The 16178-nt window shown below is 32.4% G+C and overlaps 1 pseudogene; it reads right to left on the minus strand.

Annotated features, from left to right (window-relative positions):
* Positions 1-16178, minus strand: part of LOC127554265 (nuclear speckle splicing regulatory protein 1-like) — a 47955-nt pseudogene that overhangs the window by 2771 nt on the left and 29006 nt on the right.

The raw sequence follows: 16178 nt of genomic DNA on the forward strand, positions 1-16178 counted from the left end.
CTTCTTCTTTCTTCTTTCTTCTTCTTCTTCTTTCTTCTTTTTTTTCTTCTTATTCCTTCTTCTTTTATTTCTTCTTCTTTCTTTTCTTTCTTCCTGTTTCTTCCTTCTTCTTGTTTCTTCCTTCTTCTTTTTCTTCTGCTTCTTTTCTCTTTTTCTTCTTCTTTCTTTCTTCTTTTCTTTCTTCTTTCTTCTTCTTCTTCTTCTTCTATTTCTTCTTCTTACTTCTTTCTTCTTATTTCTTCTTTCTTCTTCCTTATTTCTTCTTCTTCGTCTTCTTTCTTCTTCTTCGTTCTTTCTTCTTCTTCCTCCTTCTTCTTCTTCTTACTTCTTTTTTCTTATTTCTTCTTCTTTTTCTTTCTTGATCATTCTTCTTCTTTCTTCTTTTTCTGTTCTTCATTCTTCTTTCTCTTCTTCTTTCTTCTTCCATTTCTTACTTGTTCGTTCTTTCTTCTTTCTTCTTCTTCTTCTTCTCTCTTCTTCTTCTTTCTTCCTTCTTATTTCTTCTTCTCTTTCTTCTTCTTTTTCATTCTTGATCTTTCTTCTTCTTATTCTTCTTTCTTCTTCTTCTTCTTCTTCTTGTTTCTTCCTTCTTCTTCTTTCTTATTCTTCTTATTTCTTCTTTTTTTTCTTCTTCTTCTTCTTCTTCTTTCTTCTTCTTCTTCTTCTTTCTTCTTCTTCTTCTTCTTCTTTATTTCTTCTTTTTTTCTTCTTCTTCTTCTTCTTCTTCTTTTTTCTTCTTTTTCTTCTTCTTCTTTCTTTCTTCTTCTTTCTTCTTGTTTCTTGTTTCTTCTTATTCTTCTTCTTCTTTCTTCTTCTTATTTCTTCTTCTTCTTTCTCTTCTTCTTTCTTCTTCTATTTCTGACTTGTTCTACTTTTTTCTTCTTCTTCATTCTTCTTCTTCTTCTTTGTTCTTCTTCTTCTTCTTTCTTCTTGTTTCTTCTTCTTTATTCTTTCTTCTTTTTTCTTCTTCTCCTTCTTTGTTCTTCTTCCTTCTTCTTTCTTTTGTTTCTTCCTCTACTTTCTTCTTATTATTATTATTCTTTCTTTTTCCTTTTTCTTCTTTTATTTCTTCTTCTTTCTTCTTCTTTTCTTCTATTTTTCTTATTATTATTATTCTTTCTTCTTCCTTTTCTTGTTTTCTTCTTCCTTCTTCTTCTTCTTTTTTGTTCTTCTTCCTTCTTCTTCTTCTTTCTTCTTCTTCTTCCTTCTTCTTCTTATCTTCTTTTTCTTCCTTCTTCTTATTTCTTCTTCTTTCTTCTTCTTCTTCTTCTTTCTTCCTTCTTCTTCTTGTTTCTTCCTTCTTCTCTTTCTTTTCTTTTTCTTCTTTCTTTTATCTTCTTCTGTTATTTTCTTCTCTTTCTTCTTCTTTTTTCTTTCTTCCTTCTTCTTCTTTTTCTTCTTCTTCTTCTTCCTTCTTCTTCTTTCTTCTTCTTTCTTCTTCCTCTTCTTCTTCTTCTTTCTTCTTCTTCTTCTTCTTTGTTCTTCTTTCTTCTTCTATCTTCTTCTTTTTTATTCTTCTTCTTCTTCTTCCTTATTCTTTCCTTCTTCTTCTTTCTTCTTCTTCTTTTTCTTCTCTTCTTCTTTCTTCTTCTTCTTCTTCTTTGTTCTTCTTCCTTCTTCTTTCTCTTTCTTCTTTCTTCTTCTTCTTCTCCTTTTTCTTTTCTTATTTCTTTTCTTTCTTCTTTCTTCCTCTTCTTCTTTCTTTTCTTCTTCTTTCTTCTTCCTTCTTCTTTTTCTTCTGTTGTTTCTTCTTCTTCTTCCTTCTTCTTTGTTACTTCTTCTTTCTTCTTTGTTCTTCCTTCTTCTTCTTCTTTCTTCTTCTTCTTCTCTCTTCTTTCTTCTCTCTTCCTTCTTCTTTGTTCTTTCTTCTTTTTTTCTTCTTCTTTCTTTTTTCATTCTTGATCTTTCTTCTTATTTCTTCTTTCTTATCTTTTTTTCTTCTTCCTTCTTCTTTCTTCTTGTTTCTTTTCTTCTTCTTTCTTCTTCTTCTTTCTCTTCTTTCTTCTTCTTCTTCTTCTTCTGTTCTTCTTTTCTTCTTTCTTCTTCTTCTTTTTCTTCTTTTCTTCTTTTTTTCTTCCTTCTTCTTCTTCTTCTTTTTCTTTTTTTCTTCTTTTCTTTTTCCTTCTTCTTTCTTCTTGTTTTCTTGTTTCTTCTTCTTCTTTCCTCTTCTTCTTTCTTCTTCTATTTTTACTTGTTCTACTTCTTTCTTCTTCTTCGTTCTTCTTCTTCTTCTTTGTTCTTCTTCCTTCTTCTTCTTTCTTCTTCTTCTTTCTTCTTTTCTTCCTTCTTCTTTCTTCTTTTCTTTCTTTTTTTCTTTTTTCTTCTTCTTCTTTCTTCTTTCTTTTCTTCTTCTTTCTTCCTTCTTATTTCTTCTTCTTCTTTCCTCTTCTTCTTTCTTCTTCTATTTCTGACTTGTTTACTTCTTTTTTCTTCGTTCTTCTTCTTCTTCTTTGTTCTTCTTCTTCTTCTTTCTTCTTGTTTTTTCCTTCTTATTCTTTCTTCTTCTCCTCTTTGTTCTTCTTCCTTCTTCTTTCTTCTTGTTTCTTCCTTCTTCTTCTTCCTTCTTCTTCTTCCTTCTTCTTCTCCTTCCTTCTTCTTATTATTTCTTCTTCTTTCTTCCTCTTCTTCTTTGTTCTTCTTCTTTCTTCTTTCTTCTTCTTCCTTCTTCTTCTTTCTCCTTGTTGTTTTTCTTCTTCTTTCTTCTTGTTACTTTTCTTTCTTCTTCCTTCTTCTTCTTATTTCTTCTTCTTCCTTCTTCTTTCTTCTTTCTTCTTTCTTCTTTCTTCTTCTTTCTTCTTCTTCCTTCTTCTTTCTTCTTCTTCTTTCTTCTTATTTCTTCTTTCTTCTTCCTTCTTCTTTTTGCTTCTTCTTCTTTCTTCTTCTTCTTTCTTGTTCTTCTTCTTCCTTCTTCTTATTTCTTCTTAATATTATTATTTCTTTTTTTCTTCTTATTATTATTATTTCTTCTTCTTCTTCTTTCTTCTTCTTCTTTCTTCTTCTTCTTCTTCCTTCTTCTTAATTTTCTTCTTTTCTTCTTTTCTTCTTCTTCTTTCTTCTTCTTTCTTTTTCTTTTCTTTCTTCTTCTTCTTCTTCTTCTTCTTCTTCTTCCTTCTTCTTTCTTCTTCTTCTTTCCTTTCTTCTTTCTTCTTCTATTTCTTACTTGTTCTACTTCTTTCTTCTTCTTCTTTTTCTTGTTTTCTTCCTTTTCTTCTTACTTCTTCTTTCTTTTCTCCTTCTTTGTTCTTCTTCCTTCTTCTTTCTTCTTGTTTCTTCCTTCTTCTTCTTTCTTCTTCTTCTTCCTTCTTCTTCTCCTTCCTTCTTCTTATTATTTCTTTTCTTTCTTCTCTTCTTCTTTCTTCTTCTTCTTTCTTCTTTCTTTCTTCTTCCTTCTTCTTCTTTTCCTTGTTGTTTTCTTCTTTCTTTCTTCTTATTACTTCTTCTTTCTTCTTCCTTCTTCTTCTTTTTCTTCTTCTTCCTTCTTCTTGTTTCTTCTTTCTTCTTCTTTCTTCTTTTTCTTCTTCTTTCTTCTTTCTTTTTCTTATTTCTTCTTTTTTTCTTTATTTCTTCTTCTTCTTTCTTCTTCCTTCTTTTTTCTTCTTCTTCTTTCTTCTTCTTCTTCCTTCTTATTTCTTCTTATTATTATTATTCTTCTTCTTATTTCTTCTTCTATTATTATTTTTCTTCTTTCTTTTCTTCTTTTCTTCCTTCTTCTTATTTCTTCTTCTTTCTTCTTCTTCTTTCTTCTTATTTCTTCTTCTTATTATTATTTCTTCTTCTTATTTCTTCTTATTATTATTTCTTCTTCTTCTTACTTCTTTCTTCTTATTATTTCTTCTTCTTTTTTTTTTTCTTCTTCTTCTTTTCTTCTTATTTCTTCTTCTTATTATTATTTCTTCTTTTATTTCTTCTTATTATTATTATTTCTTCTTTTCTTACTTCTTTTCTTATTATTTTCTTCTTCTTTCTTCTTTCTTTGGTTACTTCTTTCTTCTTCTTCTTCTTCTTCTTTCTTTTCTTCTTTCTTCTTTCTTCTTCTTCCTTCTTCTTCCTTCTTCTTCTTTCTTTTTTTCTTCTTCTTCTTCTTCTCTTCTTCTTCTTCTCTTCCTTTTCCTTCTTATTTCTTCTTCTTATTATTTTTCTTTTCTTCTTCTTTTTTCTTCTTTCTTCTTATTTCTTCTTCTTCTTTCTTCTTCTTTTTGCTTCTTCTGTTTCTTACGTATTCTACTTCTTTCTTCCTTCTTCTTCCTTCTTGTTTTTTCTATCTTCTCCTTCTTGTTTCTTCTATCTTCTTCTTTCTTCGTCTTTCCTTCTTCTTCTTTCTTCTTTTTCTTCCTTTCTTCTTCTTTCTTCTATCTTCTTCTTCTTGTTTCTTTCTTCTATCTTCTTCTTCTTCTATCTTCTTCCTTCTTGTTTCTTTATCTTTTTCTTCTTCTTCTTCTTCTTCTTCTTTCCTTCTTCCTTCTTCTTACTTCTTCTTTTTCTTGTTTCTCTCTTTTCTTCTTATTATTATTATTCTTTCTTTTTCCTTTTTCTTCTTCTTATTTCTTCTTCTTCTTCTTCCTTCTTCTTATTTCTTCTTCTTATTATTATTCTTTCTTCTTCTCCTTTTTTCTTGTTCTTCTTCCTTCTTCTTCTTCTTTTGTTCTTTCTTTCTTCTTCTTCTTCCTTCTCTTCTTATTTCTTCTTTTTCTTCTTCTTCTTATTTCTTCTTCTTTCTTCTTCCGTCTTCTTCTCTTTTTCTTCTTCTTCTTGTTTCTTCCTTCTTCTTTTTTTTTTCTTCTTCTTCTTTCTTCTTTCTTCTTTCTTCTTCTATCTTCTTCTGTTTTATTCTTCTTCTTTCTTCTTCTTTCTTATTCTTTTCTTCCTTCTTCTTCTTTCTTCTTCTTCCTTCTTCTTATTTCTTCTTCTTATTATTTTTCTTCTTATTATTATTATTTCTTTCTTCTTCTTATTTCTTCTTCTTCTTTTCTTCTTCTTCTTCCTTCTTCTTATTTCGTTTTCTTCTTTCTTCTTTTCTTCCTTCTTCTTTCTTCTTCTTCTTTCTTTTTTCTTCTTTCTTCTTCTTCTTCTTTCTTCTTTCTTCTTCTTTCTTCCTTCTTATTTCTTCTTCTTCTTTCCTCTTCTTCTTTCTTCTTCTATTTCTTACTTGTTCTACTTCTTTCTTCTTCTTCTTTCTTCTTCTTTTCTTTGTTCTTCTTCCTTCTTCTTTCTTCTTGTTTCTTCCTTCTTATTCTTACTTCTTCTTTCTTCTTCTCCTTCTTTGTTCTTCTTCCTTCTTCTTTCTTCTTGTTTCTTCCTTCTTCTTCTTTCTTCTTCTTCTTCCTTCTTCTTCTCTTCCTTCTTCTTATTATTTCTTCTTCTTTCTCCTTGTTGTTTCTTCTTCTTCTTTCTTCTTGTTACTTCTTCTTTCTTCTTCCTTCTTCTTCTTTTTTTCTTCTTCTTCTTCTTGTTTCTTCTCTTCTTTCTTCTTTCTTCTTCTTTCTTCTTTCTTCTTCCTTCTTCTTCTTATTTCTTCTTCTTCTTCTTTTCTTCTTTTTCTTCTTCTTCTTTCTTCTTTTTCTTCCTTCTTATTTCTTCTTATTATTATTATTTCTTATTATTATTATTATTCTTCTTCTTCTTTCTTCTTCTTTCTTCTTCTTCTTTCTTCTTCCTTCTTCTTATTTCTTCTTCTTCTTTCTCCTTGTTGTTTCTTCTTCTTCTTTCTTCTTGTTACTTCTTCTTTCTTCTTCCTTCTTCTTCTTATTTCTTCTTCTTCTTTCTTCTTATTTCTTCTTCTTCTTTCTTCTTCCTTCTTTTTTCTTCTTCTTCTTTCTTCTTCTTCTTTTCTTATTTGTTCTTCTTCTTATTATTCTTCTTATTATTATTATTTCTTCTTCTTCTTTCTTCTTCTTTCTTCTTCTTTCTTCTTCCTTCTTCTTATTTCTTCTTTTATTATTTCTTCTCCTTTCTTCTTGTTTCTTCTTATTTCTTCTTCTTCTTTCCTCTTCTTTTTGCTTCTTCTGTTTCTTTTTTTTTTTAAATTTTTTATTTAATAATTACATTATATTGACACTCATTTCTGTTCCGATTTTTTTTCCCTCCCTCTCCACCCCCTCCCCTAGATGGCAAGCAGTCCTTTATATGTTGGATATGTTGCAGTATATCCTAGATACAATATATGTTTGCAGAACCTAACAGTTCTCTTGTTGCGTAGGGAGAATTGGATTCAGAAGGTATAAATATCCAGGAAGAAAAACAAAAATGCAGATAGTTCACATTCGTTTCCCAGTGTTCTTTCTTTGGGTGTAGCTGCTTTTGTCCGTCATTTATCAATTGAAACTCAGGTCTCTTTGTCAAAGAAATCCACTTCCATCAAAATATGTCCTCATACAATATCGTTGTCGAAGTGTATAATGATCTCCTGGTTCTGCTCATTTCACTTAGCATCAGTTCATGTAGGTCTCTCCAAGCCTCTCTGTATTCATCCTGCTGGTCATTTCTTACAGAACAATAATATTCCATAACATTCATACCACAATTTACCCAGCCATTCTCCAATTGATGGGCATCCATTCATTTTCCAGTTTCTAGCCACTACAAACAGGGCTGCTACAAACATTTTGGCACATACAGGTCCCTTTCCTTCTTTAGTATTTCTTTGGGATATAAGCCCAATAGAAACACTGCTGGATCAAAGGGATATGCACATTTTGATAATTTTTTGGGCATAATTCCAGATTGCTCTCCAGAATGGTTGGATTCGTTCACAACTCCACCAACAATGTATTAGTGTCCCAGTTTTCCCGCATCCCCTCCAACATTCATCATTATTTTTTCCTGTCATCTTAGCCAATCTGACAGGTGTATAGTGGTATCTCAGAGTTGTCTTAATTTGCATTTCTCTGATCAATAATGATTTGGAACACTCTTTCATATGAATGGTAATAGTTTCAATCTCATCCTCTGAAAATTGTCTGTTCATATCCTTTGACCATTTATCAATTGGAGAATGGCTTGATTTCTTATAAATTTGAGTCAGTTCTCTATATTTTGGAAATGAGGCCTTTATCAGAACCTTTAACTGTGAAAATGTTTTCCCAGTTTGTTGCTTCCCTTCTAATCTTGTTTGCATTAGTTTTATTTGTACAAAGGCTTTTTAATTTGATGTAATCGAAATTTTCTATTCTGTGATCAGTAATGGTCTCTAGTTCATCTTTGGTCACAAATTTCTTTCTCCTCCACAAGTCTGAGAGATAAACTATTCTATGTTCCTCTAATTTATTTATAATCTCGTTCTTTATGCCTAGGTCATAGACCCATTTTGATCTTATCTTGGTATATGGTGTTTTAAGTGTGGGTCCATGCCTAATTTCTGCCATACTAATTTCCAATTATCCCAGCAGTTTTTATCAAATAATGAATTCTTTTCCAGAAGTTAGGGGCTTTGGGTTTGTCAAACACTAGATTGCTATAATTGACTATTCTGTCTTGTGAGCCTAGCCTTTCCACTGATCCACTAATCTATTTCTTAGCCAATACCAAATGGTTTTGGTAACTGCTGCTTTATAATATAATTTTAGATCAGGTACAGCTAGGCCACCTTCATTTGATTTTTTTTTCATTAGTTCCCTTGAGATTCTCGACTTTTTATTGTTCCATATGAATTTTGTTGTTATTTTTTCTAGATCAATAAAATATTTTCTTGGAAGTCTGATTGGTATAGCACTAAATAAATAGATTAGTTTAGGGAGTATTGTCATCTTTATTATGTTCGCTCGGCCAATCAAGAGCACTTAATATTTTTCCAATTATTTAAGTCTGACTTTATTTGTGTGGAGACTTTTTTATAATTTTGCTCATATAATTCCTGACTTTCCTTTGGTAGATAGATTCCCAAATATTTTATGGTATCAACAGTTATTCTGAATGGAATTTCTCTTTGTATCTCTTGCTGTTGGGTTTTGTTGGTGATGTATAAAAATGCTGAGGATTTATGGGGATTTATTTTGTAGCCAGCTACTTTGCTAAAATTATGAATTATTTCCAATAGCTTTTTGGTAGAATCTCTGGGGTTCTCTAGGTATACCATCATATCATCTGCAAAGAGTGATAGTTTGGTTTCCTCATTGCCTACTCTAATTCCTTTTATATCTTTCTCGACTCTTATTGCCGAGGCTAGTGTTTCTAATACGATATTAAATAATAATGGTGATAGTGGGCAACCTTGCTTCACTCCAGATCTTACTGGGAAAGGTTCCAGTTTTTCCCCATTGCATATGATGCTTACTGATGGTTTTAAATATATGCTCCTGACTATTTTAAGGAAAAGTCCATTTATTCCTATGCTCTCAAGTGTTTTTATTAGGAATGGATGTTGGATTTTATCAAATGCTTTTTCTGCATCTATTGAGATGATCATGTGGTTTTTGTTTGTTTGGTTATTGATATAGTCAATTATGCTAATAGTTTTCCTAATATTGAACCAGCCCTGCATTCCTGGTATAAATCCTACTTGGTCATAGTGTATTATCCTGGTGACAATTTTCTGTAATCTTTTTGCTAATATTTTATTTAAGATTTTAGCATCAATATTCATTAGGGAGATTGGTCTATAATTTTCTTTCTCTGTTTTCAGCCTACCTGGTTTAGGTATCAGTACCATATCTGTGTCATAAAAGGAGTTTGGTAGGACTCCTTCAATCCCTATTTTTTAATAGTTTATATAACATTGGAGTTAATTGTTCTTTAAATGTTTGGTAGAATTCACATGTAAATCCATCTGGTCCTGGGGATTTTTTCTTAGGGAGTTGATTGATAGTTTGTTCTATTTCTTTTTCTGAGATGGGACTGTTTAGGATATTTACTTCTTCCTCTGTTAGTTTGGGCAAGCTGTATTTTTGGAGGTATTTTTCTATTTCATTTAAGTTGTCGAATTTATTGGCATAAAGTTGGGCAAAGTAACTCCTAATTATTGCTCTAATTTCCTCTTCGTTAGTGGTGAGTTCTCCCTTTTCATTTTTAAGACTAACAATTTGATTTTCCTCTTTCCTTTTTTTAATCAGATTTACTAAGGGTTTGTCTATTTTGTTGGTTTTTTCATAGAACCAACTCTTAGTTTTATTAATCAATTCAATAGTTTTTTTACTTTCAATTTTATTGATCTCACCTTTTACTTTTAGAATTTCAAGTTTAGTGTTTGACTGGGGGTTTTTAATTTGTTCCTTTTCTAGCATTTTTAATTGCAAACCCAATTCATTGACCTTCTCTTTCTCTATTTTATACAAATAGGCCTCTAGAGATATGAAATTTCCCTTATTACTGCTTTGGCTGCATCCCATACATTTTGGTATGATGTCTCATTATTATCGTTTTCTTGGGTGAAGTTATTAATTATGTCTATGATTTGCTGTTTTACCCAATCATTCTTTAGTATGAGATTATTTAGTTTCCAATTATTTTTTGGTTCCCCCTGCTTTTTTGTTGAATGTAATTTTCATTGCATCGTGGTCTGAAAAGGATGCATTTACTATTTCTGCCTTACTACATTTGAGTTTGAGGTTTTTATGTCCTAATATATGGTCAATTTTTGTATAGGTTCCATGAACTGCTGAAAAGAAAGTGTATTCCTTTCTGTCTCCATTACATTTTCTCCAGAGATCTATCATATCTAGCTTTTCTAGTATTCTGTTTACCTCTTTGACTTCTTTCTTATTTATTTTCTGGTTTGATTTATCTAATTCTGAGAGTGCAAGGTTAAGATCTCCCACTATTATAGTTTTACTGTCTATTTCTTCTTGCAGCTCTCTTAGTTTCTCTTTTAAGAATTTAGATGCTACCCCACTTGGTGCATATATGTTTAATATAGATAGTGCTTCATTATCCATGCTACCCTTTAGCAAGATATAGTGTCCTTCCTTATCTCTTTTAATTAGGTCAATTTTTGCTTTAGCTTGATCTGAGATCAGGATGGCTACCCCTGCTTTTTTGACTTCACCTGAAGCATAGTAGATTTTGCTCCAACCTTTTACCTTTAACCTGCATGTATCTCCCCGCTTCAGGTGTGTTTCCTGTAAACAACATATTGTAGGATTCTGGCTTTTAATCCATTCTGCTAACCGCTTCCTCTTTATGGGGGAGTTTACCCCGTTCACATTTATGGTTAGAATGACCAATTTTGTATTACTTGCCATCTTGTTAACCCCGGTTTATGCTTTCCTCCCTTCTTTCCCCTTTCCCCCCCTTCAAGTATTAAGCTTGTGAGCACCCTTGCTTCTCACAGCCCTCCTTTTTAGTGTCCCTCCCCCCGCCTTAGAGTTCCTCCCCCTATCTTACCCCTTTCCCTCCCAGTTCCCGTATTCCCTTCCGCTTAGCTTATTCCTTCCCTTTCCACTTTTCCCTTCTCACTTTTCAATGAGATGGGAGAAGTTTCACCATAGATTGAATATGTCTTAAGATTTTTCACTTAAAGCCAATTCTGAAGGCAGTAAGATACCCACTATATTCATCCCCCTCCATTCTTTCTCTCAGATATAATAGGTTTCCTATGCCTCTTCATGAGATGTACTACCCCACTTTACCTTTTTCTGGTACAATGTCCTTTCCACATCAATTTCTAGAACAAGGTATACATGTATTCTTTATACATCTATATAGTCAAAATATAGTTCCCAAGATTAATCTTTACCTTTTTAGATTTCTCTTGAGTTCTATATTTGTAGATCAAACTTTTTGTTAAGTTCTGGTTTTTTCATCAGAAATAGATGAAATTCGCTTACTTCGTTGAATGTCCATCTTCTTCCTGGAAAAAGATGCTCATTCTCGCTGGGTAAGTTATTTTTGGTTGCATACCAAGTTCCTTAGCCTTTCGGAATATCATATTCCAGGCCCTTCGATCTTTTAATGTGGATGCTGCCAGATCCTGGGTGATCCTTATTGTGGCTCCTTGATACTTGAATTGGGTTTTTCTAGCCGCTTGCAATATTTTTTCTTTCATCTGAGGGTTCTGGCATTTGGCCACTATATTCCTTGGTGTTTTGATTTTAGGATCCCTTTCAGTGGGTGATCGATGAATCCTTTCAATGTTTATTTTTTCCTCTGTTCCTATGACTTCTGGGCAGTTCTCTTTGATAATTTCCTGGAAGACAGTGTCCAGGCTCTTTTTTTCATCATGTTTTTCTGGGAGTCCAATGATTCTCAGATTGTCTCTCCTGGATCTGTTTTCCAGGTCTGTTGTCTTCCCCAGAAGGTATTTCACATTTTTCTCCATTGTTTGATTTTTTTGGATTTGCTTGACTGATTCTTCTTGTCTCCTCGAGTCATTCAATTCCACTTGTTCAATTCTGATTTTCAGTGAAGTATTCTCTTCACTCACTTTTTTAAAATCTTTCTCTAATTGTCCAATTGAGTTCTTTTGTTCTGTGGAATTTTTTTCCATTTCTTCTTTTTTCTTTTTTCTTTTTTCTTCTTCTTCCTTCTTCTTCTTATTTCTTCTTATTTCTTCTTCTTCTCTCTCTCTCTCTCTATCTCTTCTCTCTCTCTCTTCTCTTCTCTCTATCTCTCTTCTTCTTCTTTTTCTTCTTCTTCCTTCTCCTTTTGCCAAGCCTCACTCTGCTTTCCCCATTTTTCTTCTAGCTCCCTTGTGAGAGCCTTTTAAATCACTTCTATGAGGTTCATCTGTGCTGAGGAACAGACGATCTCCTCCTTTGGGGAATCACCTGGGGACTGCCTGTTTTTAGTCTCCTCAGGATTTAGAGTCTGCTCTCTATCTGTGTAGAAGCTGTCAAGGGTTAAAGTCCTCTTCAGCTTCTTGCTCATTCTGTCTATTAATCAGAGACAAACTACCAAAGAAAAACAGAAAAAACTGGAGTCTTTCTTTGGGGGGGGGGGGGGGGGGGCTGGGTGTGTTATCGAGCTTCCTCTATAGACTGCAGGGGGCAGCAGTGAGGCACTAGCAGGACTGTGCTGCGCCTGCGCTCTGAGATCCCAAAGCGTGCTGAGTCACTGAGGGGGGGGAAGGGGGGGGCGGCCAGGTCCTGAGAAACTCCAGCTGTTTGCGGTTGTGTTCTTCAGCCCTGGTGTTTTTAGCTTCTCTGCTGGGCTGTTGACTTGCTGCAGGTTCCAAACCTGTAGCGAAGCTCTCCCGCAGAGACGGCTGCGATCACTCCCCACCCCCTCTCCCGTCTGCTCCCGTGCTCTCACTGCCGCTGCCCTCAGCCTGCGCCCGATCTAAAACCGCCCCAGCCCTCCAGTAAAGACAGACCTTTCTTGGCGGATCTCAAGGATGGCTTCTCTTGGTAACTATTTGTGGGTTTTTTTCAGTCAAGCATTGATTCAGAGGCTTGTAATGAAGTGGATAGTGAGAGAAAGCGCGGAGCTTATGCAACTGTGAGCCTCCTCTCCGCCATCTTAACCGGAAGTCCCTTCTTCTGTTTCTTACGTATTCTACTTCTTTCTTCCTTCTTCTTCCTTCTTGTTTTTTCTATCTTCTTCCTTCTTGTTTCTTCTATCTTCTTCTTTCTTCTTCTTCTTACTTCTTTTCTTCTTATTATTTCTTCTTCTTCTTCTTCTTCTTTCTTCTTCTTCTTTCTTCTTTTTCTTCTTCTTATTATTATTTCTTCTTCTTATTCTTTCTTCTTATTCTTCTTCTTCTCTTCTTCTTCTTCTTACTTCTTTTTCTTCTTCTTATTTCTTCTTCTTTCTTCCTTCTTCTGCTTTCTTCTTCTTTTCTTTCTTCCTTCTTCTTCTTTTATTCTTCTTCTTCTTTCTTCTTTCTTCTTCTTCCTTCTTCTTCCTTCTTCTTCTTTTCTTTTTTCTTCTTCTTTTTCTTCTTCTTTCCTTCTTCTTCTTTCCTTCTTCTTCTTCTCCTTTCTTCTTGTTCTTCTTCCTTCTTCTTCTTTTTCTTTTTCTTCTTCTTCTTTCTTCTTCTTCTTTTTCTTTTTCTTTCTTCCTTCTTCTTCTTCTTTCTTCTTCTTCTTCTTCTTCTTTTTCCTTCTTCTTTTCTTCTTCTTTTTTTTCTTCTTCTTTTTCTTTCTTCTTTCTTCTTTCTTCTTCTGTTTTATTCTTCTTCTTTCTTCTTATTCTTTCTTCTTTTTCTTTCTTATTCTTCTTCTTCCTTCTTTTTCTTTCTTCTTCTTTCTTCTTCTATCTTCTTCTTTTTTTATTCTTCTTCTTCTTCTTCTTCTGTCTTCTTCTTCTTCCTTCTTCTTCTTCCTTTTTCTTCTTTCTTCTTCTTCTTTCTTCTTCCTCTTCTTCTTTTTCTTCTTCTTCTTCTTCTTATTCTTTCTTCTTCCTTCTTCTTCTTATTTTTCTTCTTCTTCTTTCTTCTTCTCCTTTCTTCTTCTTCTTATTTCTTCTTCCTTCTTTCTTCTTTCTTCCTCTTCTTCTTTCTTCTTCTTCTCCTTTCTTCTTTCTTCTTCTTCCTTCTTCTTTTCTTCTTTTTCTTTCTTCTTCTTCTTCTTCTTTTATTCTTCTTCTTTTTCTTTCTTCTTCCTTCTTCTTCTTATTTCTTCTTCTTTTTTTTTCTTCTTTTTTCTTCTTCTTCTTATTTCTTCTTCTTCTTCTTCTTCTTCTTCGTTCTTCTTCTTCTTCTTATTTCTTCTTCTTCTTTCTTCTTCTTCTTATTTCTTCTTTCTTCTTCTTCTTATTCTTCTTCTTCTTCTTTCTTCTTCTTTGTTCTTCTTCCTTCTTCTTTCTTCTTCTTCTTTCTTCTTCTTTTCTTCTTTTTCTTCTTTTTCTTTTCTTCTTTCCTTTTTCTTCTTTCTTCTTTCTTCTTTCTTCTTTCTTCTTCTTCTTTCTTCTTATTTCTTCTTCTTCTATTTCTTACTTGTTCTACTTCTTTCTTCTTCCTTCTTTTTCTTCTTTTCTTCTTCTTTCTTCTTCTTTTTCTTTTCTTCCTTCTTCCTTCTTCTTATTTCTTCCTTCTTCTTCTTTCTTCTTCTCCTTTCTTCTTCTTCTTATTTCTTCTTCTTCCTTCTTCTTTCTTCTTTCTTCTTCTTTCTTCTTTCTTCTTCTTCCTTCTTCTTCTTTCTCCTTGTTGTTTCTTCTTCTTCTTCCTTCTTCTTATTTCTTCTTTCTTCTTCCTTCTTCTTTTTTCTTCTTCTTCTTCTTCTTCTTCTTCTTTCTTGTTCTTCTTCTTCCTTCTTCTTATTTCTTCTTATTATTATTATTTCTTCTTTTATTATTATTTCTTCTTCTTCTTATTTCTTCTTCTTCTTCTTCTTCTTCTTTTCTTCTTCTTATTTCTTCTTCTTCTTTCTTCTTTTCTTCCTTCTTCTTTCTTCTTCTTCTTCCTTTTTCTTCTTTCTTCTTCTTCTTCTTTCTTCTTCTTCTTCTTCTTTTCTTCTTCTTATTTCTTCTTCTTCTTTCCTCTTCTTCTTTCTTCTTCTATTTCTTACTTGTTCTACTTCTTTTCTTCTTCTTCTTTCTTCTTCTTTTCTTCCTTCTTATTCTTACTTCTTCTTTCTTCTTCTTCTTCTTTGTTCTTCTTTCTTCTTTTCTTCTTGTTTCTTCCTTCTTCTTCTTTCTTCTTCTTCTTCCTTCTTCTTTTCTTCCTTCTTCTTATTATTTCTTCTTCTTTCCTCTTCTTCTTCTTTTCTTCTTCTTCTTCTTCTTCTTTTCTTCTTCTTCCTTCTTCTTCTTTCTTCTTCTTTCTTCTTTCTTTCTTCATCTTTCTTCTTTTTTCTTTATTCTTCTTTCTTGTTCTTCTTTCTACTTCTTCTTTCTTCTTCTTCTTTCCTCTTCTTCTTCTTTTTTCTTTCTTCTTTTCTTCTTCCTTCTTCTTTCTTCCTTCTTCTTTCTTCCTTCTTCTTTCTTCCTTCTTCTTTCTTCTTCTTCTTTCTTCTTCTTCTTTCTTCCTTCTTCTTTCTTCTTTCTTTCTTTCTTCTTTCTTCCTTCTTCTTTTCTTCTTCTTTCTTCCTTCTTCTTTCTTCCTTCTTCTTTCTTCTTCTTCTTTCTTCTTTCTTCCTTCTTCTTTCTTCTTGTTTCTTCTTTTTCTTATTTCTTCTTCTTTCCTCTTCTTCTTTCTTCTTCTATTTCTTACTTGTTCTACTTCTGTCTTCTTTTCTTCTTCTTCTTCTTTCCTCTTCTTCTTTTCTTCTTCTTTCTTCTTTCTTCTCTTTCTTCTTCTTCCTTCTTCTTCCTTCTTCCTTCTTTTCCTTCTTCTTCCTTCTTCTTTTTTCTTTCTTCTTCTTTTTTCTTCTTCTTTTTTCTTTCTTCATTCTTCTTTCTTGTTCTTCTTTCTACTTCTTGTTTCTTCTTCTTTTTTCTTTCTTCTTTCTTCTTCTTCTTTCTTCTTCTTTCTTCCTTCTTCTTCTTCTTTCTTGTTCTTCTTTCTTCTTCTTCTTTCTTCTTGTTTCTTCTTCTTTCTTTCTTCCTTCTTCTTCTTATTTCTTCTTCTTCTTTCTTCTTTCTTCTTCTTCCTTCTTCTTCCTTCTTCTTCTTTCTTTTTTCTTCTTCTTTTCTTCTTCTTTCTTCCTTCTTTCCTTCTTCTTCTTCTTTCTTTCTTCCTTCTTATTTCTTCTTCTTATTATTTCTTCTTCTTTCTTCTTGTTTCTTCTTTTCTTCTTATTTCTTCTTCTTCTTTCTTCTTCTTTTTTCTTTCTTCTTCTATTTCTTACTTGTTCTACTTCTTTTCTTCCTTTTCTTCTTCCTTCTTCTTTCTTCTATCTTCTTCCTTCTTGTTTCTTCTATCTTCTTCTTTCTTCTTCTTCCTTCTTCTTCCTTCTTCCTTCTTTTCCTTCTTCTTTCTTCTTTTCTTCTTCTATCTTCTTCCTTCTTCTTTCTTCTTCTATCTTCTTCTTTCTTCTTCTTCTTCCTTCTTATTTCTTCTTATTTCTTCTTTTCTTCTTCTTCCTTCTTCTTCCTTCTTTTCCTTCTTCCTTCTTCTTACTTCTTCTTTCTTCTTCTTTCTTCCTCTTCTTTTCTTCTTATTATTATTATTCTTTCTTCTTCCTTCTTCTTCTTTCTCCTTGTTGTTTCTTCTTCTTCTTCCTTCTTCTTCTTCTTTTTTCTTCTTTTTTTTCTTCTTCTTCTTATTTCTTCTTCTTCTTCTTCTTCTTCTTCTTCTTCTTCTTCTTCTTATTTCTTCTTCTTCTTCTTCCTTCTTCTTCTTCTTCTTTTTTCTTTCTTGATCTTTCTTCTTCTTCTTCTTCTTTCTTCATTCTTCTTCTTCTTCTTCTTATTTCTTCTTCTTCTTCTTC

Source organism: Antechinus flavipes, chromosome 3, assembly GCF_016432865.1.
Source record: "Antechinus flavipes isolate AdamAnt ecotype Samford, QLD, Australia chromosome 3, AdamAnt_v2, whole genome shotgun sequence".
Taxonomy (NCBI): domain Eukaryota; kingdom Metazoa; phylum Chordata; class Mammalia; order Dasyuromorphia; family Dasyuridae; genus Antechinus; species Antechinus flavipes.